Source organism: Orcinus orca, chromosome 16, assembly GCF_937001465.1.
Source record: "Orcinus orca chromosome 16, mOrcOrc1.1, whole genome shotgun sequence".
NCBI lineage: Eukaryota > Metazoa > Chordata > Mammalia > Artiodactyla > Delphinidae > Orcinus > Orcinus orca.
This window is the reverse complement of record NC_064574.1, coordinates 11,053,540-11,069,529: the sequence shown is the minus strand read 5'-3', so window position 1 is coordinate 11,069,529 and position 15,990 is coordinate 11,053,540. Positions and strand designations below refer to the sequence as shown.

The following is a 15,990-nucleotide window of genomic DNA, read 5'->3' as shown; positions in this document are numbered from 1 at the left end:
TCTTGACAATGGGTTGCCTAGAAAGAAGGAACTTTCAGTTTTTATATGACTATATTCCAATTAACAAGTTAGATTTTATCATTTTAAAAAAGAAAGAGCAAGACAAGAGTACCGTCATCTAAACTGATAGAAAATTAAAGACTGGAAGAAAATATGTGTAATGTATAACATGCAAAGGATTAATAGATACAATACATAAAGAGTGCCTACAAGTGAATAAGTAAAGGACAAGATTCCTGGCCATCCTATTGAAAATCGAGTCCTACCCCCATGGCTGTCCCTAGCTCCTTTCCCTTCTTTTTCATCCCATAAAATATACTATATATTTTCTCAATTCCTTTTGCTTGGGTCTTTCTTCTACAACTAGACTATCACCTCATTGAGGGCAGGGATGTCTATTTATTTAACTTGCCACAGAATCCCTAGCACCTAGAATAAGGCTTGGCGCACAGTAGGCATTCTAGTACACATCTGCTGAATGAATCAATAATGAATTTTTCAACAGAAAATTGGACAAGAGATTTGAACAGGCAATTCACAGAAAAACAAATGACCATTAGCATAGAAAAGATGTTCAACTTGCCTTGTAAACAGGAAAATACAAATTAAACAACTATGAGATATCATTTTTTGCCCATTAGATGGGCACCCATGTAGATATTTGTTCATATCAAGTGTTTTGGAGGCTGTGAGGACACAGACACTCTCCCATAGCTGATAGGAACATAAACTGGTATAACTATTTTTGGAGTAGCAGTTATTAATATTAAAAATACATATTCCCTATGACCTAATAAATCCACTTCTCAGTATGGACCCCAGATGAAATGCTGTGCATGCAGGAGATATGCACAAAAATGTTTACTAACACGAAGAGAAAAATGAACAATTAGTTTCATCCATCAGGCTTATGAGTAATACATGTCCAGGCTATGAAAGACTACAACAGTTAAAAAACCAGTATGGTAAAGATCCGTGAACTTCACCTGGAAGATCTAAGACATACTATTAAAAAAGAAAAGCAATTCGTAAAAAAAACATGGATAGCAGGATACAACTTATTTTTTTTAATGCTGAATGTTTCGATCCATTCATTTATACTCATGTAAATGCAATAGGAAAAGGTGTGGAAGGATGCGCTCCAGACTGACCACACCATGATCACTTCTAGGGATGCAGGAGATCAAGGTTGAGAAGGTGATCAAAGAGGAATTTAACTTCATCCACAAAGTTACAGGCAGAAGAGCTGCCTGGAAACTTGTGGAATTTAACATTGGTTTTGAAAATTATACATAAGAAAAGAAAAACGGATGTTGAGCTAAGAGTTAGAAGGTGGGTTCCTGTCTTGCCACTCCCCAGCTGAGAAATGCTGGGCAAATCATGTAATCCTTCTGCGCCTCTGCTCCTTCCTCTGCAAACTGGGCGGAAGCGGGGTTATGACAAGTGACAACTCACTGAGACCCCACCCTTCCACAGAGTTCTACAAAATTTCAGTAGGATCTCCAGTCAAATGCCCAGAACCAAAGGCTCCAGGGCAATAGATAATCACACATGGTCTAGAACTGCACTGTCCAGTATAGCAAAAGCAATACAAAAATTTAATTGAAAGGTCAGTTTCTCAGTCACACGAGCCGCACCTTCCAAGCGCTCAATGGCCACAAATGGCTGGTGCCATAATGAACGGCACAGATACAGGACGTTTCCATCATTAAGGAAAGGTCTTTCAGACGATGCTGGTCCAGAAAGATGGTGTTCTCTTGTGCCCCTCTAAACACTGGACCAAGAGGCGAGCTAAGGGTGGAGCAGAGCCAGATGGCAACCTTCTTCATAACCTGCCAGGCTGACACCTACAACATTTACATAAGCGTCTGATACACACCAGAGAGGCACCCTGGGGCAAAGGTGGAAGTGAAGTCAGTCTGTTATCTTTCTCCCCCATGCAAACTGAAGAACAGGTACTGTTCTTGAGAAAAATCAAAGGAGGAAGGGCAGCTTCGAGGACAGATTCTGTTTTTGTTGTTCTTGCTTTTCATTTGGACCCAAGATAAATATCTTTCCTCACCTCCTGTCCTGGATTTATCAGGAGGTGGTAAACACATCACTCAGAATCAAGGAGGAGAGCAGGTAGGATAGAGAGTGACCCTAATGGTCTGAGGTTCCTTCCTCCTTCCCGGGATCTAAGAGCAGAAATTGCAGGCTGCATGTACTCAGGGTAAACAGCCAGAGAACACCTGGGGATAAAATCCGTCACATCCCAAAGGAGTCCAGCCACCTCTAGTCCCCTCCCCTGATGGTACACTAGTCCAAGCCACTACTGCCTCTCCCTGGAGTGACCACCACTGCTCCCTAACTGACCTCTTGCTAGTCTTTAACAGAATAGCCCTCTGATCTTTCAAAAATGCAAAGCAGACCCAGCCGTTCCCCTGCTTACAACCCTCCAAAGACTTCCTGTGGCCGGCGAATAAAATCCAAACTTGGTACCATGGTCTATGAGGCTTCCAACAGCCCAGCCTCTGTCTTCCAGTCCTTCCACCCCATGAGGCTCCTGCCAGCACCAGCCATCCTTCTGTTCCCTGAGCACACCAAGCTCTCTCCGACCTCAGGGCCTTTGCACAGCCATCTTCTCTGCTGGCATACTCTTCCACTGGTACATTTAGCTCTCAGATCTTCAGGTCTTTCCCAAACCACATTAGTTACATACACCCAGTGCCGGAGCCAGCTATTCCACCCTTGCAGTTGCTTAAATTTTCAGGAATTTTAAGAGCCATTAGACATTACTTTGATAGCCTGAAATTAGCCACGATGAGAATATTTACACCACAAAGAGTGGCAAATGCTACAAATCGGGACTCTTTTTTCTAGAGAAGTAGATGTTAAACATTCACTGACACACCACAGGAACAGTTACTTCGTTACCATCTGGAATTTTCTTGTTAGTTGTTCATTTGCTTAGTATCTCTCTTTTCCACTTGAACAGGAAGTCCATGGTAGGAGGAAGCGTGTTTGTTTTTTTCGGTGTGATCAATAAGCACGTGGAATCAATGGTCACCAGCAACAACCGGGCAGCAGCTAAGTGTACACCGTCCCCAGGCCAAGCACCACACTCAACGTTTTACATGTATCACAACAATTCTAGGTAGGAGGGGCCCATTTTATAGATGAGAAAACTGAGGCTGGCAAAGTCCTGGCAACTTGCCCCAGTGGACACTGTTAGTACAGGGCAGGGCCAGGATGCGGACTCCGGGCCTTCAGGCTCTAAGTCCATTCCCAGCGTGCTGTCTGTGCCCTTGGCGTCTGACAGACTCACAGCTGCTCTCTGATCTACAACTACAGCTCAGAAAGTGCAGATTACGTTCTCAAAGGAAACACGAGCAAGTGCGAAGTTATAAGATCAAGAGTGCTCTTCCTGCTGAACAAGAAGGGGCGGGGGCAGGGGAGGAGGAAGGGAGATGGAGGGAGCCAGAGAAACAGGCAACAGCAACCAAGACAAACAACGCTGCCCCTCAAGAGAAGAACCCACTTCTTTAAGCGGGAACTTTGTGTGTCCCGGGCTGAGCAGCCCCTAGTTGAGCCGGACTAGCTGATGCCATGTGAGCAGATGGAACCCACCTCACCCTCGTGAGCGCCCCCTCCCACGTAAGACAGGTCTCTGCTGTCAGAGGGCGTGGTAGAGCAGGAAGGAGAAAGGATTTCACATTTGGTCAGACGTACCCAGCTCTCAGTCCAGGCCCTGCTTCTTATCAGCAGCTGTGTGACCTCAGAGCAGTGACTCCACCTCTCTGAGCCTCCATTTGCTCCTATAAAACGGGGACATCACTTCCCACTGCCCGGGGCTCTTTGAAGGCTAAAGAAGATGACCTTTATAGGGCCCCAAAGCCCAGCACACAGGAGGTACCCATGAAACGAGAATTCTCCGTGTCATCGGAGGCTGATGCAAATCAAAACACGGAGGTGATAGGATGGAACTGAATGGAGAAGTGAAGAATGAATGTGAAAGACCCACAAGGTGAAAAACAACCCCAAACATCCTGATGTGTGGTGAAACCCAGGCACTCATTCCCTCGTCTCTGTGGGCAGCTGAAGAGCCCCTGATGTGGAGGGCTGGGAGGAGGGGGGTGGGGGAAGAAACCACACCGTCTAGCGTGAAAAAAACACTTCCCCTCCGATCCCCACCCTCCCCTTCCCTGAAGGTGGCAGAAGATGACCAGAGCGTGTGCATTCTGGAGGAGGCTTGCCAGCTCTCCGGAGGTTTGATAAGACCATATGGCTATTTACTTGCCTCTCCAAAAACTGAGTGATTTGGGTCTTGCAAACAGAACCTGATGCCTTGGGATGGCATGACCTGCCCTCAAGGTCTCAAATGCCCCGTTGCCCCCATTTTAGGAAGACCTGGGTCTCGAGGCCTTTTTCCAGGCTTCTTCAAAGATAAGGTCATCTCAGGAGCATGGCAAGCAGGGTGGCCTCCCAGCCATAGCAGACTCCCGCCTGCCCACCCATTGGAACCTAGAAGCTCAAGGTCAGCCAACCTCCAAAGCACAAGAGGCTCCACTTCCTGCAGCCAGGGTGAGAGCAAAAGTCTTCTGCTTTTCGCAGAAAATTTCCCAAGCAGTCTACAAGATTCCAGGAAGAAGGGGTGCTTCTGGGGCACATCATGAGGGCCTGCCGCACAGCTAGGGGGTGTCAGAGCTGATTTAATCTGCACAGCAACACACGGAAGGAAAAGCAAGGTGATCCCTTTTCTGGGTGAGAAAGCCAAGGCTCAGCGGGGTTAAGTGACTTGCTCATGACCCTAAGCTCCAGAGCCATGGAGTGGAAGCTCAGGGATGTGGCCAGATTTGCTTCCCCTGGGTCGCAGCTGCCTCCTGACGCTCCCAGATGCTGGACTATATATATTACGACAGGCAGGTCCATCCCACCAGCTCAGCCAAAAGAACCCAGGCTTGAAATGGTCTCCACATCTCAGAGACCCCCCGTTTCCCAGAGAAAGCTCGTCAGAACCACGCCTGCCCCCAAATTCAAGCTCTGCCCCGTCTTAGCAGCAACTGAACTGTCCTGAGGCACAGGTACATGTGGATACTTGCTTTCCCCTCGTCTTGTTATAAAAGTTATAAGTGTTCATCATTCATTGCAGAAAAAATAGACAATATAAAAATATATATATTATAGAGAAAATACTCTCTCAAAATAAATAAGCATTTTAGTGTACATCCTTCCAGACACTTCTTCTAGGCACTTCGAGAAACATATCTGGGATTCTATTTCAGATATTGTTTCCATTTAACAATATAATGTGACCATTGCCCTTTGTCATTAAATGTTGTCCACTGGGACAATCTCAAATAACTGCATAGTATCTCCCTGGGCTTAGACTGGCACAAGGCAAGTGAGGTTCCCCGGGCACATGGTTTAAGGAGGCACCGGCTCTCAGGGCTGTGCAAATGTTATCTGAGTACCTGAAAGTGAGTGCTACCTTAAATTTTGCCCTGCCCTGCATCCCTTGTTTCCATCCTATGTTTGGACTCACAGCTTAACCTCTACAGTTGGGCATTTAGGTTGTTCAAACATTCCCCATTATATAATGTTGCAATGAGAACCATAAATGACACTTCCTTGAAAACAATTTTTCTATCAACTCTGTTCAGAGTTTTTAAATACTCTCAGATGGATGGGGCTGCCATCAAATCTGAAACGTGGGATTGATTTTCAAAATGGCAACAGGCCAAGGAAACTGTTTTGAATTTTACTAAAATCAAACTTTAACAATGTTAAGTAGCATTTTTTTGTTGAATTTGGAATATTAGGAAATTGGTATCGTCCTCAAATATTACGTTGTGAAAGAAGGGAAGAGCCCGTGGGGTGTTTTATTGTAATTCCCAACTGCCACACAGCACGCAGGGGGCAAGTTTTTTACAAATACACGTGGATCTCAAATTCTGCCTTTACTTTTGGATGCAAAAATTGCAGAACATAGCTGCTACCCCAAGCCCACTCCCATCTCACTCTCACACACACCCACACACCCACACCCACACCCACACCCACACACACCAGGAAAACTACTCCATGATTTTACTCTTATCTCAGCATTACATATCCATCTAATGAGCACATATTAATAACATCATTAAAAACCCTAATTCATGATAACTCCCTCCGCCTCACCTCCATATCGGATCCACCTCAGAGTCCTGTCAATTTGATTTCCTAAAGTGCACTCAAATCCATCACCATTTCCACATCCATCACTTCCACCCTAGTCCAAACTACGACTATTTCTCTCCTAAAGAGTTTCCCTGCATCCCCTCCGGTCCCCACCCACGACTTTCTACCCTGTGGCCAGAATGACCTTTTATAAACTCCCAGCTCCCACTGACGACACCACCATGTGCGATCTGACCCCACCTCACATCACACCCTGACCCCCTTACCAGGGGTTCTCTGTGTCTGATCTTTCTGAAACAATCCCCCCGTCACCCTCTCCACCTCCTCTGCCCTAGGTAATTCCTAGTCATACCGCAGAACGTGACTCAAATACTATTTCCCAAAAAAAGTCTTTCCTTGCTCCCCGGACAAGGCGGGGCCTCCCAGCAATAGTCTTCTTTGTTATATTTCTCATAATTGCAAGACATAATTAGATGCCCAATTAATTGTGGCGTGCCTGTCCCCTTTCCATCCTCCTAAAGTGCCATCAACAACTCAACTGCCCTTTTACAGAAGAGGAAACGGAGGCTCAGAGACATGAGGTCCCCAACCAAGCAAGCAGCAGTGCAGGGATTTGAACCCAGCTCTGACGCCAGGAGGAATATTTCCTTCATCTGCTCTATGTGCGACTGATGCAAAAGACAGAACAAGGGTGCCAACCAGGTAAAACCTGACCTGGTTGAAATATGTAAACCTAAGAGCAGAGCCCACAGAAACAGGGTGTACCCAAACCTGTGATAGACAATTTTGCAGTTACCTTTCAAAATTACAAATGTACACACCCTTTGCTGTAGTAATTCCACTACTGGTAAGTGGGTTATCCCATGGATGCCCTGGTAGATGTGCAGAGAAAAACTAATGACAAGGTTATTCAATGCAGCGCTCTTTAAAACAGCAAAATATTGGAAACGACCTAAAGGTCCATGAAAAGAGTACTGGTTAAATCAGTATTGGGATATTACAGAGTATAATACTGTTATTAAAAAAAAAAAAAGAACGAGTATGCTGGGGACCAGCATGACAGTGAATAGGAATGGCAACCCCTGGAGTTGTGCAGTGCACCATCTGGGCAACCACATGGGGCACCCTAAGGAAGCTTTTTATATAGCAATATAGAATAATCTCCAAAATACACCATAACCGTGAGAATAAATATATGTGTTTTTAAGGTGGAGAAGGGATGTGTGTATGTGTGTGTGTGTGTGTGTCCAAAATAAAAGTAGAAAAGAAACCAGGTCTTGTTTTAAAATGCCCACTGGACTTTGATCATTCCCAGTAAGGAGCTCTGTTGTCCCATGACTCCATGGTTGTAGCTCCCCTAAACCCAATATATTGGTTAAAATTCAACTCAAATGAATGTATAACATAAAAATAAAGCCAAAATATTCATTCAAAGAAAGAGACCCCCCCGCCCCGGTCTGCTTTTCTCTTTGTAAACCTTGACATTTCTTTTAAGGGGCACAAAGAAGGTAAATTAAAGCGATGAAGGTACAAATGCATGTGCAATGTCCCATCCCATCCTGTAAGAAAAGTCAAGACCCAGGACCCACCCACAGAAACGTCAAGAGCAGGAGTCCAAGGTGGAGGCCTTCAGCAAAGGAAGAGGCAGGCAGAGGTGCCAGCAGGGTCCCTTCGAGTTAAGGGTATGGGGCCCACAGCAACAGAGAAGCAAACCACACACCACGTCCACTGGAGCAGCAAGTCTTGGTGGCTCAACGTTTGAAATCCAGTGAGAATCTGCTTCTCGCAAGCCCGATTACCACCACTAGGGTCTGAGCTACCATCATCTCTTGCCTGGACCATTGCAGTAACCTCCTTCCAGGGTCTCCCTGCTTCCATCCTTGCCCACCTCTTCTCCTCCCCGCTCCACATGACCTTCTGCACACAGCAGCTAGAATGATCTTTAAGACTGTACATTAGATCTTGTTGCTCCTCTACTCAACCACCGTTCCCACTCACCCCGCCACAGCAAACATCTTTTTTTTTTTTTTTGGCGGTACGCGGGCCTCTCACTGTTGTGGCCTCTCCCGCTGCGGAGCACAGGCTCCGGACGCGCAGGCTCAGCGGCCATGGCTCACGGGCCCAGCCGCTCCGCGGCACGTGGGATCTTCCCGGACCAGGGCACGAACCCGTGTCCCCTGCATCGGCAGGCGGACTCTCAACCACTGCGCCACCTGGGAAGCCCACAGCAAACATCTTTTTCGGATCAAAAAGCCAATGTCGTTAACGTGACTCAGAAGATCCTATATGATCTGAACCATCTCCTCCATCTCCAACCCTCCCTCCCCGCTCCCTCCACTGCAGCCACACCGGCCCCCGTTGTCCTCAGACAAGCCACGCACACCAGGCACGCTCCAGCCTCAGGGTCTCAGCACGAAGCGCTCCCTGTGCTTGGTGCGCTCATGCCGCATCCTCCCAGGGCTCATCCTCCTTGTCGCTCAAACCTCTCCCCAAACGACCCCTTATCAGAGAGCCCTTCCCCGACCACTCATCCCAACACGGCACCCCACGCCCATCTCACTCTTCACCTACCCACCCTGCTTTATGCTGCAACAGCCATTTACCGTAGCCTGATGTCGCGTGATATATTTATTTGATTTTTTTTCCCTTCTCCGGTCCCTCCCTGACTAGAGCAGCAGCAGCTTACCTGCCTGGCTCACAGAGGCATGTGCAGTGCCTAGAACACCACGCAGGTGCTCAACACGTGAGCGACCCTAGGAGGGAGGGGAACCCCACCAGAGGGGTCTGAGTGGCTATCATCCCTCCAGACCCTTCCCTCCGCCATGACGAAGGGCGGTTATGCTGCCCACGGCAGCTAGCTTCCAGGCCCACAGCGAACACTGTGTCCTGCTCAGCGTGCGCAGGACTCGGCTGGTTAGACAACCGACACCGGGACTCCCCTGCTCCAAGGAGAGGTGACAGCATCTCCAGGGTGTGATGGAAGAGGGGCCCCACGTCTGCTTTCTCACCCAAGCGGGGATCCCGCTGGCCGGATATGTCTTCAGTCTCGTAGGGAGACCTCTGTGACCAGACGCCTCTCTGCTAGCATCACATTCTATTTTATGATTGTATTTTATTTTTTATTTAAATTGAGGTAGAGTTGATGTATAATATTCAAGTTTCAAGTGTACAACATAGTGATTCACAATTTTTAAAGGTTGTCTTCCATTTATAGTTATTATAAAATATTGGCTCTGTTCCCTGTGTTGTACAATATATCCCTGTAGCTTGTTTGTTTTATACCTAGTAGTTTGTACCTCTTAATCTCCCCTACCCCTATCTTGCGCCTGCCCGCTTCCACAGGGCCACGTTTTAAAAATCACATGGTGAGCCATAAAAAGAGAATGAGACACTTTGCACGGGCTCGAAAACAAAACAAGTCAGTCTCTCTCAGTATTCTAAATTAAGAATCAAGTCATTCTATATTTCTCACATCACTGGAAATTAAAAACAGACATATCTACCGCAGAGCAAGCACGATGACTGAAGAGAGAGGCTTGATGGCCTGAAACATGCTAAATTTGTTTCCAATTACCATGTCCACATTTGAAACCCCAAGGAAGCCATAGAAAACAGAGTGGCGAGATCAGAGACAGGCACATTAGCCTAATGGGATTCAGGACCCAGTGCTGTACCGCATTCTCCTCTCCCCACAGCACCGCCCCCCAGGGGTCTCTGAACAAAGAAACTGGATCACTTTGCCCCCTCCCTCCTGGAGACACCAACTTTCCCTTCTCCAGTCCTACCTGCCCCACTGTACTCTCAGCCCCCTGCTTCAGGTCCCCTCAACAGGAATGTCAGAAAAAAAAAAGAAAAAAAAGAAATGTCAGCTCCCCACCAGCATCCGCATCCCGACCAACTATCTCTCCAGGCCAAGGAGTGACTGAGTCATAGAGGAGATGAGTCTGGAAGTGCTGGACTGAAATATGCGAGCCTTCTCGGAGTGGACCTTTGGAAGGAGTTTTGGTTTTCTGTTGCTTTAAGAAGCCAAACGAATACTTTTCACATCTTCTCTCTGTCCCATGCCTTGGGTAGAACCAATGTAACACGGAGATTAAGAGCATGGACCCTGGAGAAGCCAGACCATCCGGGGTTACATCCTGGCACGGGCACTGACTCTGTCGTGGTAGGGAAGTTAGTTTACCTCTCCGGGCCTCAGTTTCTTCATCTGTATATGGGACTAATGACAACGTACCCTCACTGGGTTGCTGGGAGGATTCAAGTGAGTGACACACAAAGCAGGTTGTAGGCGTTCGATCAATATCAGCTTTCACAAACATTCTTTCACCTATGGCTGGTGACTCTGGACAATGAAATTCCTCCCTCTAGTCTAAGTTCTTGGAGGAAATCATCTTGAAGGTTATTTTTCAGCTCTAACGTGTGATACTCCTCAGGTGCATTTAGAAAATCCAAATGCCTCATCACAGTCTACAAAACCCTGCATGATCTGGCCCTTGCCCATGTCACCAACTTCATCTCCCCGACCCTGGTCCAGCCACACGGGCCCCCTTGCTGCTCCTTAAACAGGCTGAGTTTGCCCCTACCACAGGGCCTTTGCACTTGCGCTCCCCCAGCCTAGAACACTCTTCCCTCGGGTCTTCCCATGGCTGGTAATCCCCTGATTCTTTAGGTCTTAGCCTAAATTCAGGGCCTTCTTTGAGCAGCCTGGCTAAAGCAGAGGCTCCCCACTGTCGCGCCATCATTCCTGCTGATTTCCTTCGAGAAGCGTTATCTTATACATTTGCTCGTTGCTGACTGTCTGTCCTCCCCACCCCAGCCCCTGCTAGAATGAAAGCTTATTCATCACCACGTCCCAGCACCTTGAATAGTACCTGGCATATAGCAGATGTCCAATAAATATTTGCTGAGTAAATAAATGAACAGATTAATTTTCAGGTTCCTATGTGGCTCAGCATACTGCCAAGTGATTCATCCTCCAGTGACCCTGAGAAAGGAGGCTTATTCATGTCTAGAAGAGAATCCCCATGTTTGGAGTCTGCATGAATTCACTACCACTTGAGCCAGTCTGCAGGAATGTGTCTCACCGTGAAAGAGACATATTATACCAGGCTAATTCCACTGGAAGTCAAGGAGGACACAAGCTCAGGCTGGAAAAATGAAGTGTACAATCTCTTCTCTAGCAGCATTTAGGGATGGACACAGGGAGAGACTGAGTCAAAAGTACAGTGACTCGGCAGCCTCTTGGAGGTGGTGAGGAAAGGTGAAGCACGGGCAATGCCCTCTGCCACATGTGCGTTCACCCAAAGACCAGACAACAGGAGAGACTATGCTTCAAAAACATTTTTCCACGAGTCTCTCGCTCAGGGCCCCAACCTGATACTGAGGAACAAAGCGTCTGATGTCTGCATGGGACCTGGTCTCTGGGAGAAGAAGGGAAGGGGGGAGAAACTGAGTCCCCCTGGAGGGAGCAATTGAGGACTGAAGGCAGCTCATGAAAACCCTGTGCACCTATCTGACCCTGACCAGTGGTACCCAACATGGCAGTATGAACACCCAAGGATGCTGGGATGAGAATCCCACAGCCGGCTCCAACAGCAGCCCCTCTGAACACTTGGATAAAACATCCCAAAGAAACTGCAGCTCAGCCTCACATAAATGTTCCACCAAAGACAGGGTCATCTGGGCGAGGCATAAACTTTGGCCCTTCCTCTTTCCCTTGGGCCAAAAGCTGAAAAAGAACCCAGAGATGGTGAAGTGGAAAAGCCAGGACTTGTGAAATGCAAGACAGGCAGCTGAGCCAGTCAAGGCCTTCAAAAGGTGAGTTATTCCCAATCAAATGACACACCTCCCCCACCCCCACCCCAAAGGCCACGCAGGTCTCTCTGGATCCAGACCAAAAATTCTGAGTCACTTTTGCCACAAAGGGGAAAAAAAGGAGAAGGCAGACGTGATGTGTACCTTTCCGCACGCTATTTTGGGATTTTAATATCCAATTTCTTTCGTTTCAAAGGGTGGGTTTTTGGAGGGCTCTGCATAACTTTTGTACCGTGCACAGGCGAGACAGCGCGGAGACAGGCCTCTGTCGGTGACCTGGGGAGAGGCGGGGCCCCTCTGGCAGAGCAGCAAGTCGCATCATCCAGGAACAAGGAGCCCGTTCTTGTGCGGAGCCGCTCGGGGCCGGCTTTCATAACACGATGGAAGCATGTGGGCCGATCCGATCTGACTCACCTCTTTCTGGAGGCAGCTCCGCGCTCATTCACTCATGCGTTTATTCATTTATTCATTCATTGAGCAGAGGGCCTCTCAGGGAAGGGTCGCTAAACTGAAAGCTGTTCTCACAACAATGACTACGCATCCCTTGGGTGAAGAATCGGGTACCTCTCTGGATGGATGGTGACACCTAGGATTATCGTTATCTCACAATTTGTTTAAGATGTGGGGGAAAAAAACAAAAACAAAACTAGTGAATCAGGATTTTTCAGCCTCAGCACTGTTGCCTAAGGTTGATTTGGGGGCCAGCTCATGCTCTGTGGGGGCCTGTCCTGTGCATTGTAGGGTGCTTAGCAGGGTCTCTGGTCTCTACCCACAAGATGCCAGTAAACTGCTCCCCCGCCCAACCCAGTTGTGTTGATCAGAAATGTCTCTGGACATTGTCAAACGCCCTCTGAGGGACAAAATCACCCCACTTAGGACCATTCTTCAATTACACTGACATTTGTGGGGAAGGGCCTTTTTCTGCAGAAAATCTGTATTGGAACCCTATCCGCAGTCCATCAGAAAGTGCAATTGGCAGAATCTTCAAAGGGCACCTCTAATCCTTCAATCTCTCACCTTCTCTTCCACCTTCCCTGGGTCCCAACACCACCATCTCTTGCCCAGACCACTGCACCCACCCCCTTAATAATCTCCCTGCCTTTCTCTTGCCCTCCTCCTACCTCACCATCCTAAATACTTTCTCTACAAGCAGCCAGAGGGATCTTTTTAAAGCAAATCAGATCACATCACTGCTCTACTTAAACCCCACCAATGGTTTCCCGGTGCATAAAGAATAAAGTTCAAATTCCATGCCCCGCAAGGTCCTGCATCATCCAATTCCTTCTTCTCTCTCCAGCTTTAACTCCTACTGCTCCTTCCCTCATCCACTACAGGCAGCCACACAGGCCTCCTTGTCAGTCCTCAGACACCCAAGCTCTCCTGCCTCAGGGCCTTTGCACATGCTGTTCGCTCTATAGGGAAGGCTCTTTCTCTGGTTCTCATCCGACTGACTGCTTACTGTCATTCAAACATCAACTTAAATGAACCCATGCCTGGAGCGGAATCCCCTGACAATGCCAATATAAAGTAAACCACCTCTCCAGGTATTCTCTCCTATTACCCACTCTTTCCCCTGAACACACGTCATCACAATCTGAAATGACCCAACTTACGGTTTAACCTGTTCAATGTCTGTTTCCTCGTTGGAATGAACACCTCATTTTTCTCCTTCACTTATAACCTTTGTTATCAGAAAAACAACTTATTAAAAAGTAATAATAGCCACACTTTGCCTAGTCTCGCAAGCACTGACTTTCAAGGCCCTTGGCCCCTGACACCTCCATGGGTCCTTAGAATATGTGCCATCTGTGAAGGCCAGAAGGACGAGTGGCCAGTGCGCTCGTCTGGATTTTCAAGATAAGGAAACCAAGGCTCAGATTCACGTACCCTTTTACTGACTACAGAGAAAGTGCCTATGATGTGCCACGCAGAGTTCTAGGCGCTGGAAACTCAGCACTGAGACAGACCAGACTAGCAGGAGGGAAGGCTGGAGGTTTTTGACTTTTGGGTACAGACATGCCCTCAAAAGAGAATCCCAAAGGTCCCCAGGGACCATCCCTCATAGGCGACCTTTCTTGCCCTCTCATCAGCTGGCATGGTTCCATGGACCTCTCCTAAAACCCTGCTACATCTTCAAGTTTAATATTCACCTCTCTAGACCACAGGCTATGGAAAATCAGGTAATAAATGAAGGACCACAGCTCTCAAAACGTTAAAACGGTATTATAAAAACTGTTACAGTATCTTTCTTCAAGGTTACCCGTTGTGGCAGAGACTACTTGCTCTCTATCTGTTACCCATTTTCCCTTCCTTAGTAACAGGATCCCAGTTATCTTAGGTGGCAACGAGTCCAGCTGACAGTCCACACTTCCTAGCCCCTTTGCAGATGAACATAGCCACGTTACTAGGTTTGAGTCAACGAGATGTAGGCAAAAGTGTGGAGAGGACTTGCAGAAAGGTTCCTGAGAGGAAGCTAACCCAGATGGGGAGTGGGCCCCTTTTGCCCTGTCTTCTTTCTTCCTTGGAATTATACTGCTTGGAATATGGATGTGATGGCAGTGGCTCCAGCAATCATTTTGGACTATTAGGTGACCCTGAGCGGGACAGGAAGAGAGGAGGGGCCTGGATTCCTGATAACTTCATAGTACTTCAGATGACCCATCTCTAGACTCTCTCCATAAGAAAATAAGCTTTTGGGTGTTTAAAGCAACTGTTACTTTGGGTTTCTGATAGATGCAACTAAACCTAAGTCTAACTGAAAGACCCATCATCCCATCACCCATCCCATCATTTCCTCCATACGTTCATGTCCCCTCAACTGCATCTCAGTGGGAATAAGATGACCATGCTTAGGTGAGCTTCAATTCAAAATAAAAAAAAAAAAGACTCAAGATTCAAAGAGTAGATGTATTGGTGCACAAGTCTGCTTTACAAAAGGCTTCATAAAATACGATTTCTCTTAAGAGCCAGTACTGAATGTGAATCTGAAAGGAACTGTCATACCCAAAGAGTCAAAGATCCAACTGCTCAGAACCATTTCAGGCAACGACACCCAAGTCAGTCTGCTCTCCCTCTTATGCATAATTGGAATGAGTGTCTAGAAAGGCTGTCTGACACATGCAGGGGTGACGACGGTGCTCGCTAGGAATAAAATTGCTGCTTACTTTCTGTCTGGTTTCCGAATTGCTTTTTCCTGGTTGAAAGGTGCCAGGCCTGGCAGCTTTCTAAAAATTTAAAATTCAAGTCAACAAATATTTGTGGAGCACTCTCTATTCACAAAAAAAAAGCCACACTAGGGAAAATCTGTATTAAAGGGGGAATGCTATAATTAATCATCATAATAACAGTAACGACAGTAGCAGCTAATAATGTATTGAGCATTATTGCTTGCTAAATATTGGGCATTGTTCTAAGTGCCAATATCTATCAACTCATTCAATCCTCATGGCAACCTTCTGAGGCAGATACTATTATTTTATTTAAGAGGAAATAGAGGCACAGAGAGGTTAGGCAATTTGTTCAAAGTCACACAGCCAGGAAGGGAGAAGTCAGGGTTCCAAGCAGGCAGGTCGGGCTCCAGGGCTCATTCTCCTGACCCTGGTATGATATTCTGCTCCTGCTGACTCAGAATGGGGGAGACAGCACACCCACAAGCGGCCACACAATGTCCCCAAACCTCGATCATTCTCTAGCCATGTTCCTGAGCTTTTACTGAACCATTAGTGACTGAACTTTCTCTTTAAAAGGTAACTTGTATTTCTACTTACAGAAACTTATTTTAAAATAAATTTTACATTTTTTGCGTAATATATAAATACAAATATTTATATAATGTATACTATATGTATACCATAAATAGTTATACAAACTATTGTGTATAAAATAAATAAGCTACAAGGATATATTTATTGTACAACACAGGGCATATAGCCAATATTTTATAATAACTGTAAGTGGAGTATAAACTTTAAAAATTGTGAATCACTATGTTGTACACCTGTAACTTATATAATA

At 46.7% G+C, this 15,990-nt stretch overlaps 1 protein-coding gene across 4 annotated transcripts in view; it reads right to left on the bottom strand.

The window, feature by feature from the left end:
* NFATC2 (nuclear factor of activated T cells 2) overlaps nucleotides 1–15,990 on the bottom strand; it is a 158,269-nt gene that overhangs the window by 81,151 nt on the left and 61,128 nt on the right. The gene's annotated exons all lie outside the window — the stretch shown is intronic.